The following is a 22,403-nucleotide window of genomic DNA, read 5'->3' on the forward strand; positions in this document are numbered from 1 at the left end:
AAATAATTTAATCCTGAAGAATCTGTAGTTCAAAGTACAAATCACAGAAACAATAGATAATTTCATCAAAGAAAATGACAACAGTGATATACAAACACTTTTGGGATGCAGCCACAACAGTCCCTAAACAAAAATTCATATCCTTAAACAAATTATTAACTGTTTTGCTTTTGGCAGAGAGAACACACCAGCAGATGTTCATATAAGTGATGTTCCCTCATCACTACTATATCATGCCTCTAATGTCTGGGTTGTGATTTGTGATCCCAGACTCACCATCTAATTCCTCTTTCTGTCTAAGCCACTATAGTACACTCTTATGACAATATCACTTCTTTTTCTGCCTTCATGGATCAGAATGACATAATGGAAAATATGTGAGATTTGGAGTCAGAACACCTGGGTTAAAATTTTGGCTGTAGTGTCTGTGTGACCTTGAGTAAGTTTTCTCACCTCTTGGAGTTTTGGTTTCCTCATTTTATAAATGAGGAGGTTGGACTATGTGGCCTTTAAAGTTCCTATCAACTCTACATATATAATCCTTTCACCCTATAATCTCCAGCCAAATGGTCTTCTTCAGGCTTCCCATATCTCATTCCTAGATTTCCTTATGGGTATATCATATTATATGCAATATTAATCCTCAAACCCACTTCAGTTTACCTGTACTGTTTATTTTTTAATAAACTATCCTTTCAGTGCCACAGCCAGTAATAGATCTTACCCCCCACCAAACTGCAATAATACCAATAAGGTTTAAAAAGTTGTCTCCTTGTATTAGGCTTTCTATTTCATCTTGTTTACTGGCCATATGTGGGGGGAAAGTGAGGTAATAACACCCTAAGAAAACCACTGTATATGATGATGATCCTCAAAAGAAGAGAGATCACTAATGATGAAAGCAGAGACAGGGTCTGGAAGTGACAGTGAAGATCAAAGGCCCAGGGTGTCAAGGGTGGATGAAAGGATGAGTGCTCCGTACTGGAGAGAGTGGCCATTTTCCTGGAGGAAGTGTCTATGATATGAAAAGAGTGTAAGAGAAGGAGGTCTAGGGTGAAGGGAAATTTGTTAACTATGGAATGGGGTTCTAAAAAGCACAATGAAGAGGGAAGGTGGAAAAGTATAGGGACTCAGGAAGGGAAGGACTAAAATAAACAAAGGTGATTTTGGGAGTGGCATCAGGACAAAGAGATTATTTGGATGAGAATTCTAAACCAGAATATGCTTCTTTAAGTTACTCAATCTTAGCCTGAAAGGGCCAAGGTCTCCCATTGCATCCTGGGCCATCTTCAGTCATCCTGAAGAATATCTGGTCACTGGACCCAGATGGCTCAGGAGGAGAAAGTGAGGCTGGTGACCTTGCACAGCTCTCCCTCACTCAAATCAAAGTCAACTGCAAGTCATGTCATCATCTCTCTGATGTCATGGTCCTCTTCGAGAATGAAGGACAAACACAACCTAAATCAGAATGATTAGTTGAGGAGGAGGTAGGATAAAGAAAACACCATTGCTGCTACAGAGTCAGATCCTGATTGAGGCCAATAGATGCTAGAAAATAGAGACTATGATATTTCTAGCCTGAAAAAATTGGGGCCAGTTCTGAACTGGGAGGTAAGCAATTAGAAACCAAAAGGTCAGTCTTGGTTGATACCAAGATTTCTTTGAAATATTGATTTAAACATAAGATGACATTGAGAACCACTCACCTGATTCTGTCTACATTAGCAGCTCTGGCCAGACATTTTACTTTGGGATTGTGAGTGCATTCAGCATGTACATCTATCTTATGGGATCATAGGTTTGAACTCCAAGGGACCACAAAGTTCATCTATTTTAACCCTTCTCATTTTACAGATAAGGAAGTGAGACAGAGAAGGGTTTGAGTGTGACTCACCCAATGCCATACAGGTAGCTAAGAGCAGAGCCGGGGCTCTAACCAAAGTCATCTCACTCCAAATCTAAAGCTCCTTCCACTCTAGTACAGTTACAACAAAAGACAGCACTGCCTTTTTGGCTGGATCCTGCTGCTGTTGTTGTTGGCTCAGGCTGCTGTGACCTCTAGTGCTACAATTCTCTGTTCCTCTGGGAGCAGTGGTTTTGCCCATTATTCCGTTTCTTAGGAGAATTTCCTTGAGCTACTGACTTCAGATCTTTGAGACCAGCCCGTGGACTCTCGCTTAGCTTCTGCGGCTGATACTATACACTTGAAAGTGTCTTGGATAATGTTTTAATAGGTGTTTGGGGGTATCATTTTGGCTAGACTCTCTCTTTAAGAAAACAGATTCTTGCTCAAATGTAGCTTGTTGATCAGCTCATTGTATCTAATTAGTATTTTCTCTACTCTAAATTCACTGTTACCCCAGTAGCAATGGTTACCTGCTACCTATCAGTGCATTACTAACTTGGAGCAACCTAAAACTGCCTACATTGTCTGGCTTCAACACTTCCTTACCTTCTAGGCTCAGGAGCACAAACCCTCCATAAGCTGTATAGCTTATGAACTCAAAGCAATTCTCCTCTTTGTACTGGAGTGTGTGGATGAATTTATGCCAAGTTTGCTGAAAATTCTGCACAATGCCAAACTGTTTCTCTAACTTTTCCAGCATTCCAATATTGTGACATCAAGGTTTTCAGATTTCAGACCACCCACCAGATCAAAAGCTTTTCCTTGGAATGTTCAGCAGACTCCTCCCTTTCCCACTTGAATCACCTTCCAATGCTGCAATGTCTCTGGGACATGTCCTTTCTAGGACTCAAGTGGCTTCCTGCCAGGTGGAGACATCAACTCTTCTAAGGTGTGGAGGGTCACAATCCCCACATAACCACATGGTGGAAAGCACAGATCTTTTAAAGTATTAAAGTGTCTATGATGCTTACTAAATCCATGGCCTGATATTTGCTAACTTCTTGTGTGACCCTGCAAAAGTCATTTAGCTTCTCTAGGTCTTAGTTTCTTCCTCTATCAAAACAGGGATTTGGACTATACTACCTCAAAGACCTCTTCCAGCTCTTAATTTATGATTAAGCTATGAAGTTGGGCAAATCACACTCAACTTTTCTGAACTTCAGTTTCCTCACTTAGAAAGTGGGTAGCATGATACCTGGATACATTCTCCAAGAACAGCAGCAAAGAACATCTCATTTCTTCTGTTGAATCCAAGAACTGAATGGCTACTCCATAAATTAAGATGAGTGATAGTACACCTAATTCCTCTACCAATATCCTGCTTCACAGTCTCATCATGGAATGAGAACTAGTCCCAGTTGTCTAAAACAATATTGGTAGTTTTCAAACTCTTATAGATAAAGGAGATTTAGAAAAACTTTGATTCTGACTGTCATTCAAGGATTTAAGTGACAAGAGTATCATCAACAGAGGGTTGACTCTTAGTCAGGAATCCTTTTAAAAACACAGCTACCTGGTGGATGCCAATCACTCAGCACTACAACCTCTTCCTACTATTCCTGCACTCTGTCTCTAGAGTGTCTCATCAATCTTTGGCTCATGTTATTTGTACCCACTTGCCACTTCCTCTGGTAGATTCAAGCTATTAACATTCACTCTGATCTCAATATAATTTTTTTTAAAGAACAATTTAATTAGATTGGTAACAGCATAAAAATATCAGCAGACCCAGTAGTTGAAACTGAAGCACATCTTAATCCTCCCTTCCCCCTTATCTGTGAACCCTTATTCCCTTGAGGTTCTCGAATCACAGAAGAAGACAGAAGTCAAGCTTCTTAATGTATACCTGCTATCTCCTGTAAGTTCTTGATTATCTGTCAAAATTGTGGACAGGCAGTCAATCAATAAATTTTTATTAAATACTTATTATGTGCCAAGGTCCAAAGAAAAGCAAAAGACAGTCTTTATTCTCAAGTAGCCCATAGTCTAAGGGGTTCACAGGGAGCTTAAACCTAGAGATAATATAGCAACTTTATTTTAGCCCTTAGTTCTCTTGCTCCCCATTTTTATAGGTGATAGTATCTGAGGAGCAAAATTGTTTGATTCTCCTTCCTCCCCTTCCTGTTAACCTCAGAGTTTGAAAGGACCTTATTGGTTATCTGGTCCAAGTGAAATTAGAATAAAATTTCTCTTTATATGTTCAATAAGTGTTCAATCTAGTGTACACTTATAGAAGTATTCCACTTTACTTTTGAAGAGTTCTGTTAAGTTTTACCGCATATCAAAAATAAATCTATATCTGCACAATTTCTACTTATTGCTTTTAGCTCTACTTTCTGTGGTAAAGCAAAACAATTTTCTAATTGAGTAGTGGAATAAGTGAAGGCTGATTGCTTGAATGAGGAAGGTTAGAAGTAGAGGACTTGATCATCCTCAAATGGGACAATTCTGCTACCCCTTTCCCTTAAACTTTCTCCCTTTGTTCCCTGTGCCTGAAATAATAAACAAGGTTATGGAATCTGCTGACAATCTTCTTAGGATAGAACTGTTGTGTCACTTATGTTCCCCATAGGGTAGGATCCTATTGGAAGGCACTTTAATTCTCAAAGATCTGAAAGAGTTAATGGCATTTCCCAAAGTGCTTTGCATGCTTTCAGTGAGCTGTTTGAGCACTAGAAGAATCTGGCTCATTTTAGTTTTACTGCTTCATAAAAGCTCATTTTTGAAATATTTTTAAAATTATTGGGAAGGCATAAAAAGCCTGGAGCTACATTTTGGAAGTAAAAGGTGCATGCCTTTTAAGAAACTAGATGGATATTTGAGGACGAGACCTTGCCCAAATATACACACACACACAGACACGCACACAGACACACACAGACACAAACGTGTGTGTGTGCACACGCATGTGTGTGTTTTAAATCAAGAGAGATGAGCATAAGCCTCAATGAGGCAAGCAACACCTCCCTTACTCATATAGTCTAATCCTCCTTAGATTATAGAAGGAGGGGGAGGAGGAGAATTTGGGCTGCTTAGTCCAGATGTGTCTAACTGTCACAATTTGTGTAAGTTGATAGTTCTTAAAGGCAAATTTCAACATTTGTCTTGTACTAGAAAGGACTCAATGATCCTTTATCATCATATAGAGAAAGCCATACTAATGGAATGAACTTTTGAGTAGGTATTCCCAACCAAGAAAAGGTTCAAGTATGAGCCTAAGCCTACGTTCAGAGAGGAATTATCGTGACTCATCTTTTTAACTGCAACAACTGTCTTTAAAAAAAAAAAGTTATTCTTATCTTTTATTTTACAAAATCTTCATTTTTTATTGGGTCATTCTTTATTCCTCCTTCCAGAAAGCCATCCTTCTAAGAAATAATTAAAAAGTTCAATAAAACTAACTAACCTGTCCTTTTACCATTTATCAAACGGAAAAGGGAGCCTGTTCTTATAAATTTGAAACAGTTCCTTATGTATCTTAGAAATGATATATTTATCCCAAAAACTTGATTTAAAGATTTTCTCCCAGTTAACTTTCCATTTTAATTTTAACTGCATTAGATTTGTACAGAAACCTTCTAAAATTTTATGTAATCAAAATATTCTGTTGTATCTTCTGTGATCTTCTCTAGTCCATCTCTTTCCCTATTTATATGTCCAAATGGAAACTTCTTCTTTGCTCCTCTAATTTCTTTATGATGTGACTCTTTATATGAAAGTCATATATTCATTTGGAGCTTATTTTAGTATATGGCGTGAGGTGCTGGTTTAAATCTGATTTCTTCCAGATTTATATCCATCTTTTTTCTAGTATTTTAAAAAATCAAATAATGAGTCCTTACTAGCTGAGGTCTTTAGGTTTATCATACATTGGTCATTTGCTTCTGAATATTATTTCCCTAAACTATTTCACTGTTTGACCTCTCTATTTTTTTAACTGGTATCAAATGCTTCTGAAGATTATTGCTTTGTGTTATATTTTGAGAAATGTTACTTCTAAATCTCCTTCTTTCCTACTTTTTTTCATTATTGCCTTTGAGATTCTTGACCTTTTGTTCCTCCAGATGAATTTCATTAATTTTTATTTTAACTCTATAAAATAATCCTTTGGTCTGATTGGTATGGCACTGAATGAGAAAAATAATTTAGGTAGCATTGCAATATTTATTATGTTCTTCTTACCTAGCCATGATTAATCAATATTTTTCCAATTGTTTAGACTAGTTTTATTTGTAATGAAAGCATTTCATAGTTGTATTTATATAGTTCATATTTATGATATTGGTAGAGAGAGATTTCCACATATCTTAACGTATTCTGCAGTTATTTTGAATGAAATTTCTCTTTCCATCTCCCCTTACTGGGTTTTATTGGAAACATACAATAATGACAATAATTTATGTGGCTTATCTTATATCCTGTAACTTTGCTAAATTTGTTTTCTATTTCAATTAATTTTAGTTGATTCTTTTGGGTTTTCTAGATAGGCAATCATACGACCTGTAAAAATGATAATTTCCCCCTCTTTTCTTAAGCTTATCCCTACAATTCCTTTTTCTTATTGTATTGCTATAGCTAGTATTTATAGAACTATATCAAATAAATACTTGTGATAATGGACAACCTTTCTTTACCTTTACTATTTCTCCTTTACATATAATGTTAGCTCTTGGAACAAGATGGATTATATTTATCATGTAAAGGAAAGGTTCATTTATTCTTATGCCATCTAAAGTTGTTCTTTTAAAAACATAAATGGATGTTGGCTATTGCCAATAGCTTTTTTCAGAATCTGTTGCTATAATTGTGTGTTTTAAAATTATTTTTGTTATTAATGTGATCCATTATGTTCATGATTTCCTTATATTGAACCAACCCTGAATTCATAGTTTAAAATCAACATGGTCATAATGTGTACTCTTTTAAATATCTTATAGCCTCTTTCTAGTATTTTATTGAATGTTTTTATCAACGTTCATTAAAGATGCTGGTTTCTGATTTTTTTCTCCCTCATTTAATTATTAGGACCATATCTGCATGATAGAAAGTATTTGGAAGGATTTTTTCTTTTCTTATTTTTATAGTTTAGGTAATATTGGAATTAATTGTGGGGAGGGAATTAAGGTGTAAGAAAACTAGAAATGGAGGAAGGAACCAGATTATGAAGGGATTTACATGGCCAAAGAGGAACTTAAATTTCATTCTTATGGTAAGAGGGAGTGGCTGGACTTTATTGGGGAATGGGAATGACATGGTCACATCTCTTAGATAAAACACCTTGGTAGAAGACTGAAGGATAGACAGGAGTGGGAGGAGACTTGAGGCAGGGAGAACCATTAGAAGACTATTGCAATAGTACAGATAAGGGGTGATGAGTCCATGAACCAGAGTTGTGATTATGAGTAGAGAAAACAGACTATAAAACCAATGTGATTAGGGTAAAATAAGATCTGACAATAGATATGTGAGATAAATAAGGCTAAAGAATCAGATGACACCAATATAAGTGAACTTGGTTGCCTGTGAGGATGGTGGTGCCCTTGACAACAATAGGGTAATTTAGAATAAGGGAATTTTTTTTCTTGGGAGGGTGAGTTTCCTTTCAGACATAGTTAATTTAAGATGACGAGACAGTTAGAAATACAGAACTCTAGATCAGTAGAGAGAGTACAACTGAACTGATAAGCCTGTGAATCATTTGGACACAGATAATAATTGATTCCGTGGCAGCAGATGATTTTTGCCAAGTGAGACAGCACAGAGTGGAAAGAGAAGGGATCTAAGAACAGAGCCTTGGAGGACATCCATATTAGAGGGCACGGCAAGGATGAAAAAATAAGAAAACAATATTGAGGAGTGATTAGCTGGGTAGAAGAACCAGGGGAAGGGCAGTCATGAATACCTAGACATGAGAAGTGATTGTATCCAGAGGGAGGTAACTGACAGTGTCAAATGCTACATACACGTCAAGGAGGATAATGATTGAGGAAAAACCATTTGATTTGGAAAGTAAGAGGTCACTGGTAATTCTGGACAAGGCTGTTTCAATTGAAGCCTACTTTAGAAAAGAGGAAGAAGTAGAAGCATCTAGTGCAGATGTCTTTTTCAAGGAGTTTAGCCACATAGAGGAGGAGAGATAATGAACTATTTTTCAAGATTATTAGATCAAGTCAGGGTTTTGTTTTTAAGATGAGGGAGATATCAACATGTTTGATGTAGTGGAGATGTAGAAAGTAGATAAAGACTTGAGAGAGAGAGAGACAGAGAGAGAGAGAGAGAGAGAGAGAGAGAGAGAGAGAGAGAGAGAGAGAGGGAGGGAGGGAGAGAGAAAGGATAGTGGGGAATATCTTCTAGAGAAGGAATGGGATCAAGGGTTTGCCTTGTTAAGGAGAAAGACCACCTCTTCATCTGAGACTGGAGTGAAGGAGGAGATAATGGAGAAAGATGTGAGATGAAGAAGAGGAGAGAAGAGGAAGCTCTTAGTGAATGGACTCATGTTTTTTCAGTGAGATATAAGGTGAGGTCCTCACTTGAGAGGATAGGGAGAGGAGTTTAAGTGGGAGACTTGAGGAGAGATGAGATTTGGAAGAGCCACTTGTGGAGAGTGGGTCTGCAAACCAATTAGGGAGGAATAGAATATTTGTCTTGTTGTAGTGAAGGTTCAGTTAAATTTATATAATAATAAATTTGTAGTAGGCCCAACTGGCATTGTTTCATCATTTTAACATCTCCATTTAGGAGCACAGGAAAAGGAATGAAAGAGACATGATGAGAATAATCCAGTCAGGACTTGGCAAGACAAAATTGGCAATAGGAAAAGGGAGCAAGGGAATCCATGTGGAAGATAGTGCAGACCGGAGTTGGTTCAGCAAGGGGTCAAGATAGGGAAGAGAGAGAACATTTTTGTTTTGCTCTTGTATTTAGTGTGAAAAGTACCCTTATTGCTCATAGCTCTAGCTTTTGGCTTTAGTTAGATTTTTTTATCATAGAAAAAAAGGTTCTTCTATCAATATGTTTTTGCTATTTTTATCATTGATGAAAATAATACTTTGTCAAAGGCTTTCCCTTCATTTACTGATATAATCATATGGTTTTGGAGGTTTAGAATAGGATTAATTATGTTAGAGAAGCAGCTCTGACTTTGTGGGTAAAGAGCTGACCTTAGAGCCATGAAGATTTGGGTTCAGAATGGTTGGATCAGCTCACAGCTCCACCAACAATGAATTAATGTTCTAACTCTCCCACATCTTCTCCAACATTTATCATCTTCCTGTTCTGTCATGTTAGCCAATCTTATAGGTGGGATGTGGTATCTCAGAATTGTTTTGATTTGCATCTCTCTAATCAATAGTGATTTAGAGCATTTTTTTCATATGACTATAGGTAGCTTTACGTTCTTCCATTTATCAGTTGGGGAATGACTTGTATTCTTGGAAATTTGACTCAATTCTTTATATATTTTAGAAATGAGGCCTTTATCACAGTCACTAGCTGCAAAAATTTTTCCCAGTTTTCTGATTCCCTCCTAATCTTGGTTGCAGTGGGTTTGTTTGTGTAAAAACTCTTCAATTCAATATAATCAAAATTATCCATTTGCACTTCATAATATTTTCTATCTCTTGTTTGGTCAAAAATTTCTCCATTCTCCATAAATCTGACAAATACACTATTCCTTGCTCCCCTATCTGTTTATAATATCAATCTTTATACCTAGATCATGTATCCATTTGGACTTTATTCTTATGTGCAGTGTCAGGCATTGATCTGTGTTCAGTTTCTGAAAGCCATTTAACTTCTAAGCACTTTAGACAACTATATTAAGGCTCTAAATTGCAATGCTGATCTGCAGTGGGAGAGGGTATTTCCTCATTATCAATGAAATCACAGACACAGTTCCTATTGCTAATTATATTGTTTTCCTAATGATTCTAAGTTAATTGTTTGCATAAGCCATCTTTGCATCCCTGATATAAATCCAACTCAATCATGGAGAATGATTTCTTTGGATAAATTGTTATGTTTTTAGTTATGATTTTATTTAAAATTTTTGAGCTGATAGTCATTAAAATTATATCTGCTTCTTTTTCTTTTCTTTATTTTTCCCTAGTTTAGGCATTAGGATTACATTTGACTATAAAAGGTATTTGGTGGAATATTTTGTTTTTTAATTTTTAAAAAATGTGTGCACTATCTCAAAAATCACATTTGTGCTGTAGAGCACAAATTCATTTTTCTTTAAAAAGTTTGATAGAATTTCCCTTTAATCCATCAAAACCAGGTATTTTCCCGTTCAGTAGTTCCTTTAAAGCTGGTACAATTTTATCTTCTGAGATATCTTATTTAAGATTTTTACTTGGTGATCTGTTTGCTTAGGCATTCTAAGGTAATCATTTCTTATGAATTTTCAGTTTTTCTGGCATATCTGTATATCTTTGATTTGGGGAATTCTTTTTATTTCTTCCCTTGTAATTTCATCTCATTTATACTTCATTTGAATATTTTGAGTTGTTTTCTCTTTTTAAAAATCAGGTTGACCAGAGGTTTACTGATCCTATTAGTCTTTTTCAAATAACCAGCTTTTATTTTAATATATTTTATTTTTATTAGTTAATTATTTATTGGTTCTATAGTCCCATGTCTCCCAATTTATTTGAATTTTTTATTTTATGCACATTTTAGATTTCTTCATTTTTTACTTTCATATTGAAAAATTGATACATTAATGCTCTTTATCAATTTTGCTAATGTATATTCTTAGGGATATATTCTTCTAGGGACTTTTTGTTGTACTATAGAAATTTTTGTTTACTGCCTTATTATTGTCATTGTTTTTACATAATCCTTGTTTCTATGATTTGTTCTTTCATGACTTGTTTACTATATAATTATTATACCAGATACTGGTGTGGTTTGTCATTTCCTTCTCCAGCTTATTTTACAAATGAGGAAACTGAGGCAAACAGGGTAAAGTGACTTGCGTAGAGTCAAAAAGCTAATAAGTGTTTGAGGCCAGATTTGAATTCAGGAAGATCAGTTTTCCTGACTCCATACCCAGCTCTCTATCTGGATCTTATATAATATATAATACAATACAATATAATATAAAATAATATAATTATTATTATGCTCCGGTTTTTAAAGAATGAATTAAATAGTTTGCTTTTTAAACATTTATTTGCAACTTATCTACTTCTCAGTATATGGCCTATTTTGTGAAGGTATCATGTGGTTCCGACCCAAAATTCAACATCAACCTTTCAGCTCTAATTTTTTTTGACAGTTTGTTCAGTTTATACTTTCAATTTTATCATTTTGTTAGATTTATCTATCTCTGAAAGAAAAACATTAAGGTCTCCTCTTATTATTGTTATTATACACACATATATGTATACATATGTATGTGTATACATATACACACAGACATATATCTTTTTGCAATCTAGTTAAATTTTTCTTAATGATTTAAGATGCCATATAATTTGGTGTATATGTTTAGTATTGATACCGGGTCATTGCCTATTGTTTCTTTGAACATAATTTCCTTGGTGATCTCTATTAATGTTGTTGTCACAAGGACCATCCCATGAAGCAGGTTTAAAGCTGCTATTTCTGGCCCTGGTTGAGGAAATTTTGGGGCAAGCTTCTGGTCATATGTGACTTGGTGCTGAAGGGCTTACATTTTGAGATGATGAAGTCTCCTTATTGATTATCAAACTGTAATTGCCAATGACTCAGTGAATATTTAAAAGAGAGTATATCAACCCTCAGAGATCTGTTCCCTTCTGGCTGTGAATTATGTCTGGATTGTTTTGAGTTGATTCCTGACAGAGGCTGAGTTAGAGCTGCTTGCCTAAATCCTACCCTGGCTACCATGAAGCCATAAACACATGGTATCTAAAATTTATATCCTGCCTAGGCAAGTCTGAGCCTCGGTTTGGGTTATTTATTTTGAGTTTGTTTTTTTCCTAATCATAAGCAAAATGGAATTTATCCTGAGGCAGGCATTTCCAGGCTTGGAGGTGATTTTGTGAATTTGACAAATCCACATGTCCTGGTTCCCCTCAAGTCAGAACTGACTGGCAGCAAGGGGAGGAATCTCCAGCAATGACTCCAGCAGTCTTAGAGAAGGTAACCACCAATAAACAGTTTAGCTCAAGCCTTGCCCCTTTTACCAGCCAATGTGAACAAAGAGTTGTATGGAAAGTGAAGAGCAGTAGTCAAATGTAAAATGCCTAATTGTCAGTTCTGCCATTTTCATTATATTTTTGATAAAGTTTAAATATCAATCTCCCAAGGGAGCATAAGGAGTTTGTAATCTATTACTCAGTCATGTCTGAGTCTTCGTGATCCCATTTGGGGTTCTCTTGGCAAAGATATTGGAGTGGTTTGTCATTTCCTTCTTCCACTCATTTTATAGATGAGGAAACTGAGGCAAACAGGGTTAAGTGATTTGCCTAGGGTCACAAAGCTAATGAGTGTTGGAGGTCAGATTTGAATTCAGGAAGATCAGTCTTCCTGACTTCATGCCCAGCTCTCTATCCACTGCACCACCCTAGCTGTAAGCTGTCACTGAATCTTGTATTGTCTTGTGAATTGTCTGGTAGCGTTTATTTATTGTGTAGAATATAAATATCTGTTCCATATCTGATTTACATTACACATGAAATACCTTTTCACTCCACCTTCAGGGAGATGTAAACAAGAGTCCAAGCTGAAGCTTTAAGTAATGTGTCTCCCAACATACCAGGATAAAAGTGTTTACAAGTTAGATAACATGAGAAAAGAGAACTTGTTCCTCCTCTCGTTAGAAGCATTACAACTTCCTAGGACTGAACCTGGTCTGAACCACTCCAGAACATAAGGGCCACTTATGGACAAGTAGGTACAATGCCCCAGTCCCTTGAGTTCAGTAATCTTTTATCATCAACAGATTATGGATTTTCATTTTTGTTTTGCCATAGAATGATTGCAACTCTTTTTTTAAAAAAATTTACTTGATACATAGAAAATTTTGGTCCAGTCTTATTTTAAATGTGCTTTTATTTTTTAGGTGTATTTCTTATATGTTGGAGATTTTGTTTTCTTACACATTCTTCCTCTTTCACTTTATTATATTGTTTATTCCATTTATATGTATAAAATTTTGAGAGTTGGGATTGTGATTTTCCTCTATTATTTCTTTAGAGTTTTGGTTTTTTAAGATTTCAACAATGTCCTTCCTTTTATAAGTCAGTACGTTGTCCTTACTGTTAGTTTTACTTAAACTATCTTGGTGCCACTCTTTACCCCCAAATTCTCTTTCCTTGTCCTGCTTCTTTTTGCTTATCCTTTCCCTAGTTTGAGAGTTTTGCTTAAATTATGAATTCGTCTGAATTGGCTTAGGAAAACTGTACTATGATTTTAATAATCTGAAGCTTCTCACTAAAATACAAGCTCATTACTGTTTCTAGTTCTAAAAAGTAATACTTTGGTTGTTTGAATACTTCTGGCTCTAAATCTATAAGTAAACTGAGGTAGCATCATTGTTTGATAGTCATATGGTCCAACCACGAATAATGATTAGTTATCCAATTATTTAAGTCTTTCTTTATTTCTATAAAGAGTTTTATCATTGTATCCATGTAAGTCCTAGTTGCATCTTGGTAGTTTAGAAGCAAGAAATTTTACGTATCTTGTAGATATTTTGAATGGAAGTTCTAAATCTCTTCCCACTGAGTCTTACTAATAATATGTGAAAAGGCTGATTTTATTTTTGCAGAATTTATCTCTCTCTATATATACATAAATATCAAATGAATTATTATGTAGCCTGTTATTTATTACTAGTTAGTTCAACTAATTGTTCACTGAATGTTTAGGCTTAGTTCCTAGACATTGTCAATTAACTAGTTGGGATGACTGGTTGGGATGTGTGTATTCCTATCCTCATCACTGACTCTCAGAATCCTTATATTCCTGCAAAGCTAAGCTTAGGTATCCACCTTCCCCACCCAGGTCTTCCCTAAGTCTCTACTATCAGTGCTTTCTCCCTCTTTTATTTACTTTTGTGAGCATAAACTTTGTTATCCTTGCCACTTTAATGTAGTTACCATGGCTCCTTTAAGGAAAGGACAGTGTCCCTCTTTTGTCTTTACATCTCCAGTACCTAAAGAGAAACCTCTCTCAAACAAGGAACTTCTCCAAGACAGCTCTCAGATTTAATGTTTTTGTGGATCTCTATCCACTCAGAACAATATAGCTCACAAGTCCCCATTAAAATATGTACTTTTTCTCTAGTAAACAAGGGATATAATTAGTTCAAAACAAAGGCATTTAATGAGGTATAGTGAGATGTGTAATACCACATCCTCCTATTAACATACACCACAGTCTCATATATATACATATTTGTAGTATACATTCTATATCTATACATATATTCATGTCTGCATGTACATATACATTTATAAGTAATTTATATATCTTGGCTACCAAATCATTATCAGAGAAATTTGATATAAGGATGTTTTTTACCATTTGATTGCTTCCCTTCTTATGTTGGGGGTATTAATTCTTTTTGTGAGTATATTTGGAAGCTTTTTGGTTTCATGTCATCAAAATTATCTATTTTATCCTTTGTAATTGCCTCTATCCCTTGTTTGGTTAAGAATGCATCTCCTACTCATAGCTGTGAGAAGTATATGATCTGCCTCTCTTCTAATGCTTTTGTACTATGATCTTTTCATACTAAGGATATGTATCTGTTTAGAATGTTTTGTGGAATATGGTATAATATGTTGGTCTAAGCCTAATTTCTGCCAAACTGCTTTCCAGTTTTCCCAGCAGTTTTGAAAAAATGAAGAGTTCTTTTCCAACTAACTTATGTTTTCTAGTTTATCAAACATTGAGTTATTATTGACTTCCATTGTTTCTGATTCTCCCTTGTCTAATCTGTTTCCTTGGTCTACTTTTTTTTTAACTAATACCAGATGGTTTTGATGACTGCTGCTTTATAATATAGTTTGAGGCCTAGAAGTGCTATTTCCCTTTGAGTTCTACCTCTTTTCCTAATTACCCTTGATGTTCCAGAATTTTTATTTTTAAATGAAATTTTGTATTATTTGGTTGAGTTCTGGAAGTATTCCTTTGATTATGTGATTGGTGTAGCATCAAAAGTATGAATTTACTTTGGTATGATTGTCATTTTTATTACATTGGAACAGCTTAGACATGAGCCCTGAATAGTTCTCCATGTTTGTGTTTATTTCTTTAAGGAGCACTTTGAAATTGAATCTATACAAGTATTTTGTGTGTTTTGGTAGACTGATCCCCAGATACTCTATGTATTTTGCAGTTATTTGGAATGAGACTTCTCTTTCTATTTCTGCTTCATGGATTTTATTATTATTATATAGAAATGTTGTTGGTTTTGAGGGTTTATTTTGAAGCTGAACCTGTGTTGAACTTATTGTCTTGATTAGGATCTTTGTTGATTTCCTAGGATTTTCTTAGTAAACCATCATATTATAAACAAATAGGGATAATTATATCTCCTTTATAAATCCATCTTAATGCCTTTAGTTGTTTTCTCTTTATTTATTGTGACTGCTAACATTTTCAAAACTTTATCAACTACCAGGGACAGAGTGAGAAGTCTTGCTTTACTCTCATAGTTATTGGAAAGGTTCTAGTTCATCTACACTGTACAAATACTTGCTTCTGGTTTTAAATACTTTTTTATTTGTATTGTATTTAAAAGAGGTCTTAATGCATTACATAATTTTTTTTTTGCATAAATGAACTTTGTCCAGGGTTTTTGCTGAGTCTCTTGAGATAACCATGCAATCCTCGATAGTTTTATTTTTAATGATTATATTGATTGGTTTCGTAACATTGAACTATCATTGCATCCCTACTATAAATCTCTTTTGGTCATCATGAATAATTTCTAAGATGAATTGCTGTAAATTTACAGAATTTTATTTAAAAAATTTTAATCAATATTTATTGATATTGATCTATAGTTCTCATTCTGTGTTTTATCCTTCCTTGGTTTAGGCATTAGGACTATATTTATCTCATGAAGATTCTGTAGGGTTCTTTCTTTCTCAATTTCTGTAAATAATTTGTGTAGTATTGGTACTGTATTGGTACTGTTCTTTCAAGGTTTGATAGAATTCTCCTGTGAATCCATCTGGACCAGGAGTTTTTGTTTTCCCCCACTGGTAATTCATTTATAGCTAGTTTTATTTCCATTTCTGAGATATCTGTTTGTGTTAGTTTGGGTATTTTCTATTTTCAAAGGTATTTCTATTGTGTTCTTAGTTGCATTAGCATAATTTATTCCCTTTCCCTTAAAACCCAACCTTTTTCTAAACATTCCTACTTCTGTGGAAGGCATTTTCCTTCTAGCCATTGTTTTGTAACCTTGAAACTTTCTTTTACTCCTCATTTTCCTTTCCCCTACATATATTATCAGCTGCCAAATCTTGCTGTTTCTACCTCTATAATAATCATTCACATCCATTCCTTTACTTCTACTTGTATAGCGAGCCACCCTTCACCTGGACTACTGCCACAGCATCCTAATTGGTCTCCCTGTCTCAAGTCTCTCTCCTCTCTAGTCATCCTCTAAGTAGCTAAAGTGAAGGTCTGACTATGTAGCACTCCACTCAGTAAAGATCTCCTGTTCATCAGAAGATCAAATATTATTTCATTCTATATCATTCTTTTTAAATTTCTATTTTTGTATAAGTTTCTTACGTATAATTGTTAGTAGTTCATGACAATATTGATGGTGTATATTTGCACATTTTTTTGCTCCTAGGAGCATGGAATGAAAAAATGTTGCAGAGAACTTCTAGAGGGTTGATCTTACAATAAGGTAAGCTTGAAGAATAAGAAAGCAGATGCTGAAGAGGATTAGGATCAAATGGACCCTGAGATCTGCCATATGGTGATCTAAAATGCCATGGTTGGCCCTCTCAAAAACTATTCCAAATTGTCCAGAATACTGAAGCTTAAAGAACTGCATCAAAGATGCTCTACATCATGCAGTCCCTAATAAAAAACTTAGGGCTTGCTACAACATGGCTTTAGGGTTTTCACCAACTGTGCTTATACTTCTCTCTCTCCTTCTCTTCCCTATATCTCCTGTCACAACTACTTGCTTCAAGTAGGAAGATCTTCCAGTCATTCTTTAAAGTTTCCAAAAGTTAGTGTCCAATTCTCTTTTTTTTCTGTCAAGTCATGTATCCAATCTCTTTGAAAAATTAGCCCAATGACAGGAAAATAATATATGTAGGTATGCATTCCTACATATACATATATGCACACATATGTATACAAATGCCTATATAATGTACACACATATCATAGCTACAATAATGTAAGTGGAAAGAATAACTTCCACAAAACTACTAAAATTGAATGCTACAATTAAAACAACTCTGAGGACTACCTCATCTGATTGGCTAATGTGACAAAAAAGGAAAACAAAAAATGTTAAAGAAGATGTGGGAAAATTGAAAGACTAATACATTGCTGGTGGAGTTATGAACTGATCTAACCATTCTGGAGAGCAATTTGGAACCATGCCCAAAGGGTAACCAAACTGTGCCATTTTGGAGAGAGGGAAGGGGAGGAGGGATGGAAAAATTTGGAACTCAAAATCTCTTAAAAATGAATGTTGAAAACTATCTTTACATGTAATTGGAAAAAATAAAATAACATTAAGTGAAAAAAATAAGAAAATGAATGCAACAAAGTTAGAAGAGTAACAAAAAGCTGGTGAGCAGATATCAGAGTAATGTATGTATGTAATGACTGATGTAATATCGAAGTGGGAAGAGGCTGGGGAGCCTGTATCCAGGGAGGTATGATGGCATGTAATGGAAGAGCCTTGGAAAGATCCAGAACGAGCATAGGCTTTCTGTAACAGGTTCCAGTCTGCTAGCTATGTGATAGACTGTGTAAGCAGAACTGGGGTACATTCAAAAGGCATTTATCAGCTAGAGCTAGCACCTTTGGTCTGACTCCTTCCCTCCTGGCTCTGTTCCAATGGGAGAAGAGAAGCAATGTTGTAAAGGGGAGAAACTCAGGCATCTCCAGCTAAGGCTGCTATGTGGCCCATGAACACAGTCCTCATTGTTTGTTTTTTCCTGTTTTAGGTGGAGGAGACTGGAGATAGCTGTGACCTTCGGACCTTCAAAAAGTCAGAAGGGTGAGTCACCAGAAGGTGGCTAGAGTGGCTAGAGTCCATTTGGAGGGTTGTAGCCAATCAGTTTGTAGCCAATCTAGCCCTCAGAGATAGAGGAGATATTTTCAGAATCCAGTCCAGCAATAGCTAAGATGTGAACTCATCCAAAAGTAATACTGCATAAACATGTAAATTTGTTGGAGCCATTGCCATGTAGAAACTGTGTTAAGTCCATTATCCCCAGGGACTGAGTTGGTAGAAGAGACAACAGGCCCCTGAGGTGCTGGGCAAAATTTCTGTACTTCTTTTATTACAATGTATGCTAAGTAAATATGCCTTTGTAAAAGTCAATTGATAGAAATTGGTTAAAAATAACTGGAAAATTAAGTATGGGCAGCTAACAGTGGGATGAGCACCTCAAAGAGGTGACATGAGCTGATACCATTACAGAAAGACAAACTCAGCCACTCAAGGAGAGACCTAGAACCCTGAGGGTAAACATAGCCAGTGTTGCCCTGAGAGAGTAAGGCCAGAGTCAATCGCTACATAAGGAACAAGCTTGGCCACAAAGAAGAGACAAGAGAAGTCACCTCACCCCACCCCTCTGAAAGGAGGTGGGGGGTTTGGAATGGGGTCCACATGGATGGAACATTGAACACATATTATCTTGTCAATGTCTTGATTATCTTACTTTATTTACTTTTTTCTTCCTCTTTTTCTATCTTAAATTCTTAGTTAAAAAGGGGATGACTCTCTGTAAAGGAGGAAGAAGACCGCAAGAAATTTAGGTGATGCAAAACCAAAAGATATCAGTACAATTTACTGTAAAAATAAAAACCTAGTTCAATACGGAAACTACCGAGTTTCACTATTGTCTGAGTAATCATTCCCAGATTTGGTTACTAGTCATTTCAATGTCCCCCCAATGCTGAAACACCTCACACAGGTGTAGAATATGACTACAGACATCCTGTCTTGTTCAGGCACATTGGTCTTGACAATGTAAGTGGGGTAGGGACTTTTCCCCTTTTGTCTCTTTATTTCTAATACCTAGAACAGTGCCTAGAATGTTGTTTATTCATTCAGTTGTGTCTGACCTTCATGACCCCATGGACCATGGCACACCCTTACTGTTCAGGGGTTTTTTTTGGCAATGGTTTGCCATTTTCTACTTCAGTGAATTAAGACAAATAGAGGTTTAGGGACTTGCCTAGCATCACTTGGCTACTGTCTGAGGCTACATTTGACTTCAGGCCTTTCTGATTCCAGGCTCAAGTGTTCTATGCCTCCTACAAGATGCTTAGCAAATGCTTTGGGGTTAAATTGGATTACATCTTGGTTGTTCCCAGGAACCCTGGTCTTTTATGTCTTTTGAAACCACACTTAGAATTGTTTTGCACCTAAGGTCCCTGCCTTTCTCTCCAATCCCCATTGCTGTGGGTTATATTTTAAAAAGAAAATAATTGCATCTTCCTGCCCTTCCTCCCCAAGGCATAGGACCCAAGGCAAATTTCTCATTTCTTAAAAACTCCCAAAAGCTTTCCAGTTACCTTAAGTACATAATGGCTAACACTGGGGCACAGTGAAGCTTGCAATAGCTTCCCGTGACCTAAATTAGAATCTGCTCCAGATCAACTTGGAGCTCATTTTTTAATGGGCAGTCATCCAGACCACAAAAACCGCCACAGTTCACAGACGGTTGCTGTACAGCTTCAGTGTTCAAGGATATGAGACTTCTAAGCATGATTTGTTCTACAGAATTTACAGCAAGGAAAAAACCCCCAATAAACTTTGTGTAAGGTTAGAAGAGATTACCCCCAAGCTCAGTGGGTTCTCTACATCCAGTATTCTGTCAAGATAAAATTCTGTTTAATGGCTTGCTATGTGAAATTCTAGGACATCTGACAGAGGAGTCACTAATAGGGATTCCCTTTCTTCTTGGTAGGTTGGGCCACCCCAGCTCTGAATTATCCATTGCTTTTCTTACCTGCTTTAGAAATCTCAAGTAATGCCTTTGGATGGAGGTGGGATAAAATAGCACAAAGCTCTGATCCATCTTAACAAACTTTCTTTTACACAGTCTGAAAATGTAGTAATTTTGGGTGCGGGGTGAGGGAGGGGGAGTAAGTGCAGCCTAGATGAGAGGAATGATTCATCAAGAAAACATGAAAATCTTGACCATCAATTTCTTTCTGCCCAGAATGAAATTTAGGGGTGTGTGTGTGTGTGTGTGTGTGTGTGTGTGTGTGTGTGTGTGTGTGTGTGTGTGTGTGCACACTTTTGATGCTCAGCTAATGTACCCAACAAAGCAAAGGCCTCCAAAGCATTATATCAATATGGTTAGAATTTTATATTTTTATTTTTTTCTCCAAAAGAGTAAATAAGTTTGATTTTGGTAACAGATTTTCCATAAATTCTAGGTAGTGATTCCCAATGATTGTGTGGCATGTCAGGAGTTTTCTAAAGTTCTCAAGAGGTACCAGGAAGTTCTCAAAAAACCCTATAGAAATCAAATGTAGATTCACTTTATTAATTTTTAAATACGCCACACAATATTTTGACAAGGAGGTATGTGTATAGAGGTGTATAAGGGAGGGGGGAGAGGGTTTATTTAAAAAACAAATTTGTAGATGGTGGAGAATCAGTAGACTAGAGAGTCAGAAATGCTACCTGAGTGACATTATAATTTTGAATTACAGAAATGATATTGTAGCCAACATCAAACAGTTTTAAATTAGTGTAAAATTTGGGCTATGCACAAAAACCAAGTACTTTCTTTTTTTAAAGTCCCATTTAGTATTTTATTTTTCCTAATTACATATAAAACCAATTTTAACATTCTTGTTTTAAAAAGCAATTTAACATCGCTTATACATGTGTAGTCATGAAGAATACATTTTCATCTAAGTCATTCTGTGAAAGAAAAGGCAAAAGACCCCAAGAAAAATAAAGTAACAAGGGGTAGAGCCAAGATGGCAGAGTAAAAGCAGGGACTTCTTTGAGCTCTCTCTCCAAACCCCTCCAAATACCTATAAAAATGACTCAAAACAGATTTTTCAGCTGCAGAACCCACAAAATGATGGAATGAAACAAATCTCCAGCCCAAGATATCCTGGCAGGTCAACAGGAAGTGTTATCACACTGGGTTGGGAGCAGAGTAGAGCACATTCTGGCATGGGCCCCACCAGTACAGACAGGATCAAAACAGTCCTCAGAGGACTGAATCACTGGCAGCTGTAGGAGTTTTCAGACCTTTCAACCCACAAACTCCAAAGACAGATAGAAGGTCAGTGAGAAAACTCTGTGGGACCTGGTCTGGTTGGGGTCTGGTCCCAGCCCCAGGGCAGAGGAGAAAGTGCTGGTTGGCAGAAGTGGAAGTAGCAGCAGCAGTGGCAGCAGCAACTGCTCCTGGAGCTCTGGCCCCACATATGGTGGGGGATTGAGCAGTTGATACAAAACCCCTGAATCCTGGGACAGTAAACCCACCACCACAACCACCCCCACTGGAAGGAGAATCCTACCTTGACAAAGAGACCTGTACTTAGCTGGGAACATGAGCAAACAATGTAAAAAAAAACAAACCGCACACTACAGAATCTTACTTTGGTGACAAAGAATATCACAACATACAAGAAGAAGAAAACAACAAAGTCAAAGCACCTACATCAAAAGTCTCCAAGAAAAATATGAATTGGTCGGAGGTCATGGAAAACCTCAAAAAGGATTTTGAAAATCAAGCAAGAGAAGTAGAGGAAAAATTGGGAAGAGAAATGAGTGATGCAAAAAATGATGAAAAACAAATCAACAACTTGCTAAAGGAGACCCAAAAAATACTGAATAAAATAATACCTTAAAAAATAGACTAACCCAAATGCAAAAGAGGTCCAAAAAGCTAATGCAAAGAATGTCTTAAAAAGCAGAATAGGTCAAATGGAAAAGGAGGTTCAAAACCTCACTGAAGAAAATAATTCCTTCAAAATTAGAATGGAGCAAATGGAAGCTAATGACTTCATGAGAAATCAAGAATAAAACAGAAACAAAAGAATGAAAAAATAGAAGACAATGTGAAATATTGTTGGAAAAACCTGGAAAATAGATCCAGGAGAGAGAATTTAAAAATTACTGGAATATTTGAAAGCCATGATCAAAAAAGAGCCTAGACACCATCTTTCAAGAAATTATTGAGGAAAATTGCCCTGATATTCTAGAACCAGAGGATAAAATAGAAATGGAAAGAATTCACTGATTGTCTCTTGAAAGAGATCCCAAAAGAAAACCTCCTAGAAATATAGTAGCCAAATTCCAGAGTTCCCCCAGTCA

General features: G+C 36.1%; 1 protein-coding gene and 1 long non-coding RNA gene across 3 annotated transcripts in view; one reads left to right on the plus strand and one right to left on the minus strand.

The window, feature by feature from the left end:
- ERCC6L2 (ERCC excision repair 6 like 2) overlaps positions 1-22,403 on the minus strand; it is a 375,244-nt gene that overhangs the window by 19,993 nt on the left and 332,848 nt on the right. The gene's annotated exons all lie outside the window — the stretch shown is intronic.
- LOC140496751 (uncharacterized) lies at positions 16,575-19,183 on the plus strand. The gene is made up of 3 exons (XR_011964386.1): positions 16,575-16,769; positions 18,055-18,107; positions 18,819-19,183. It is a non-coding gene; the product is annotated as an uncharacterized lncRNA (long non-coding RNA).

The sequence above is a fragment of the Notamacropus eugenii genome, chromosome 3, assembly GCF_028372415.1.
Source record: "Notamacropus eugenii isolate mMacEug1 chromosome 3, mMacEug1.pri_v2, whole genome shotgun sequence".
In the NCBI taxonomy this organism is placed as follows: domain Eukaryota; kingdom Metazoa; phylum Chordata; class Mammalia; order Diprotodontia; family Macropodidae; genus Notamacropus; species Notamacropus eugenii.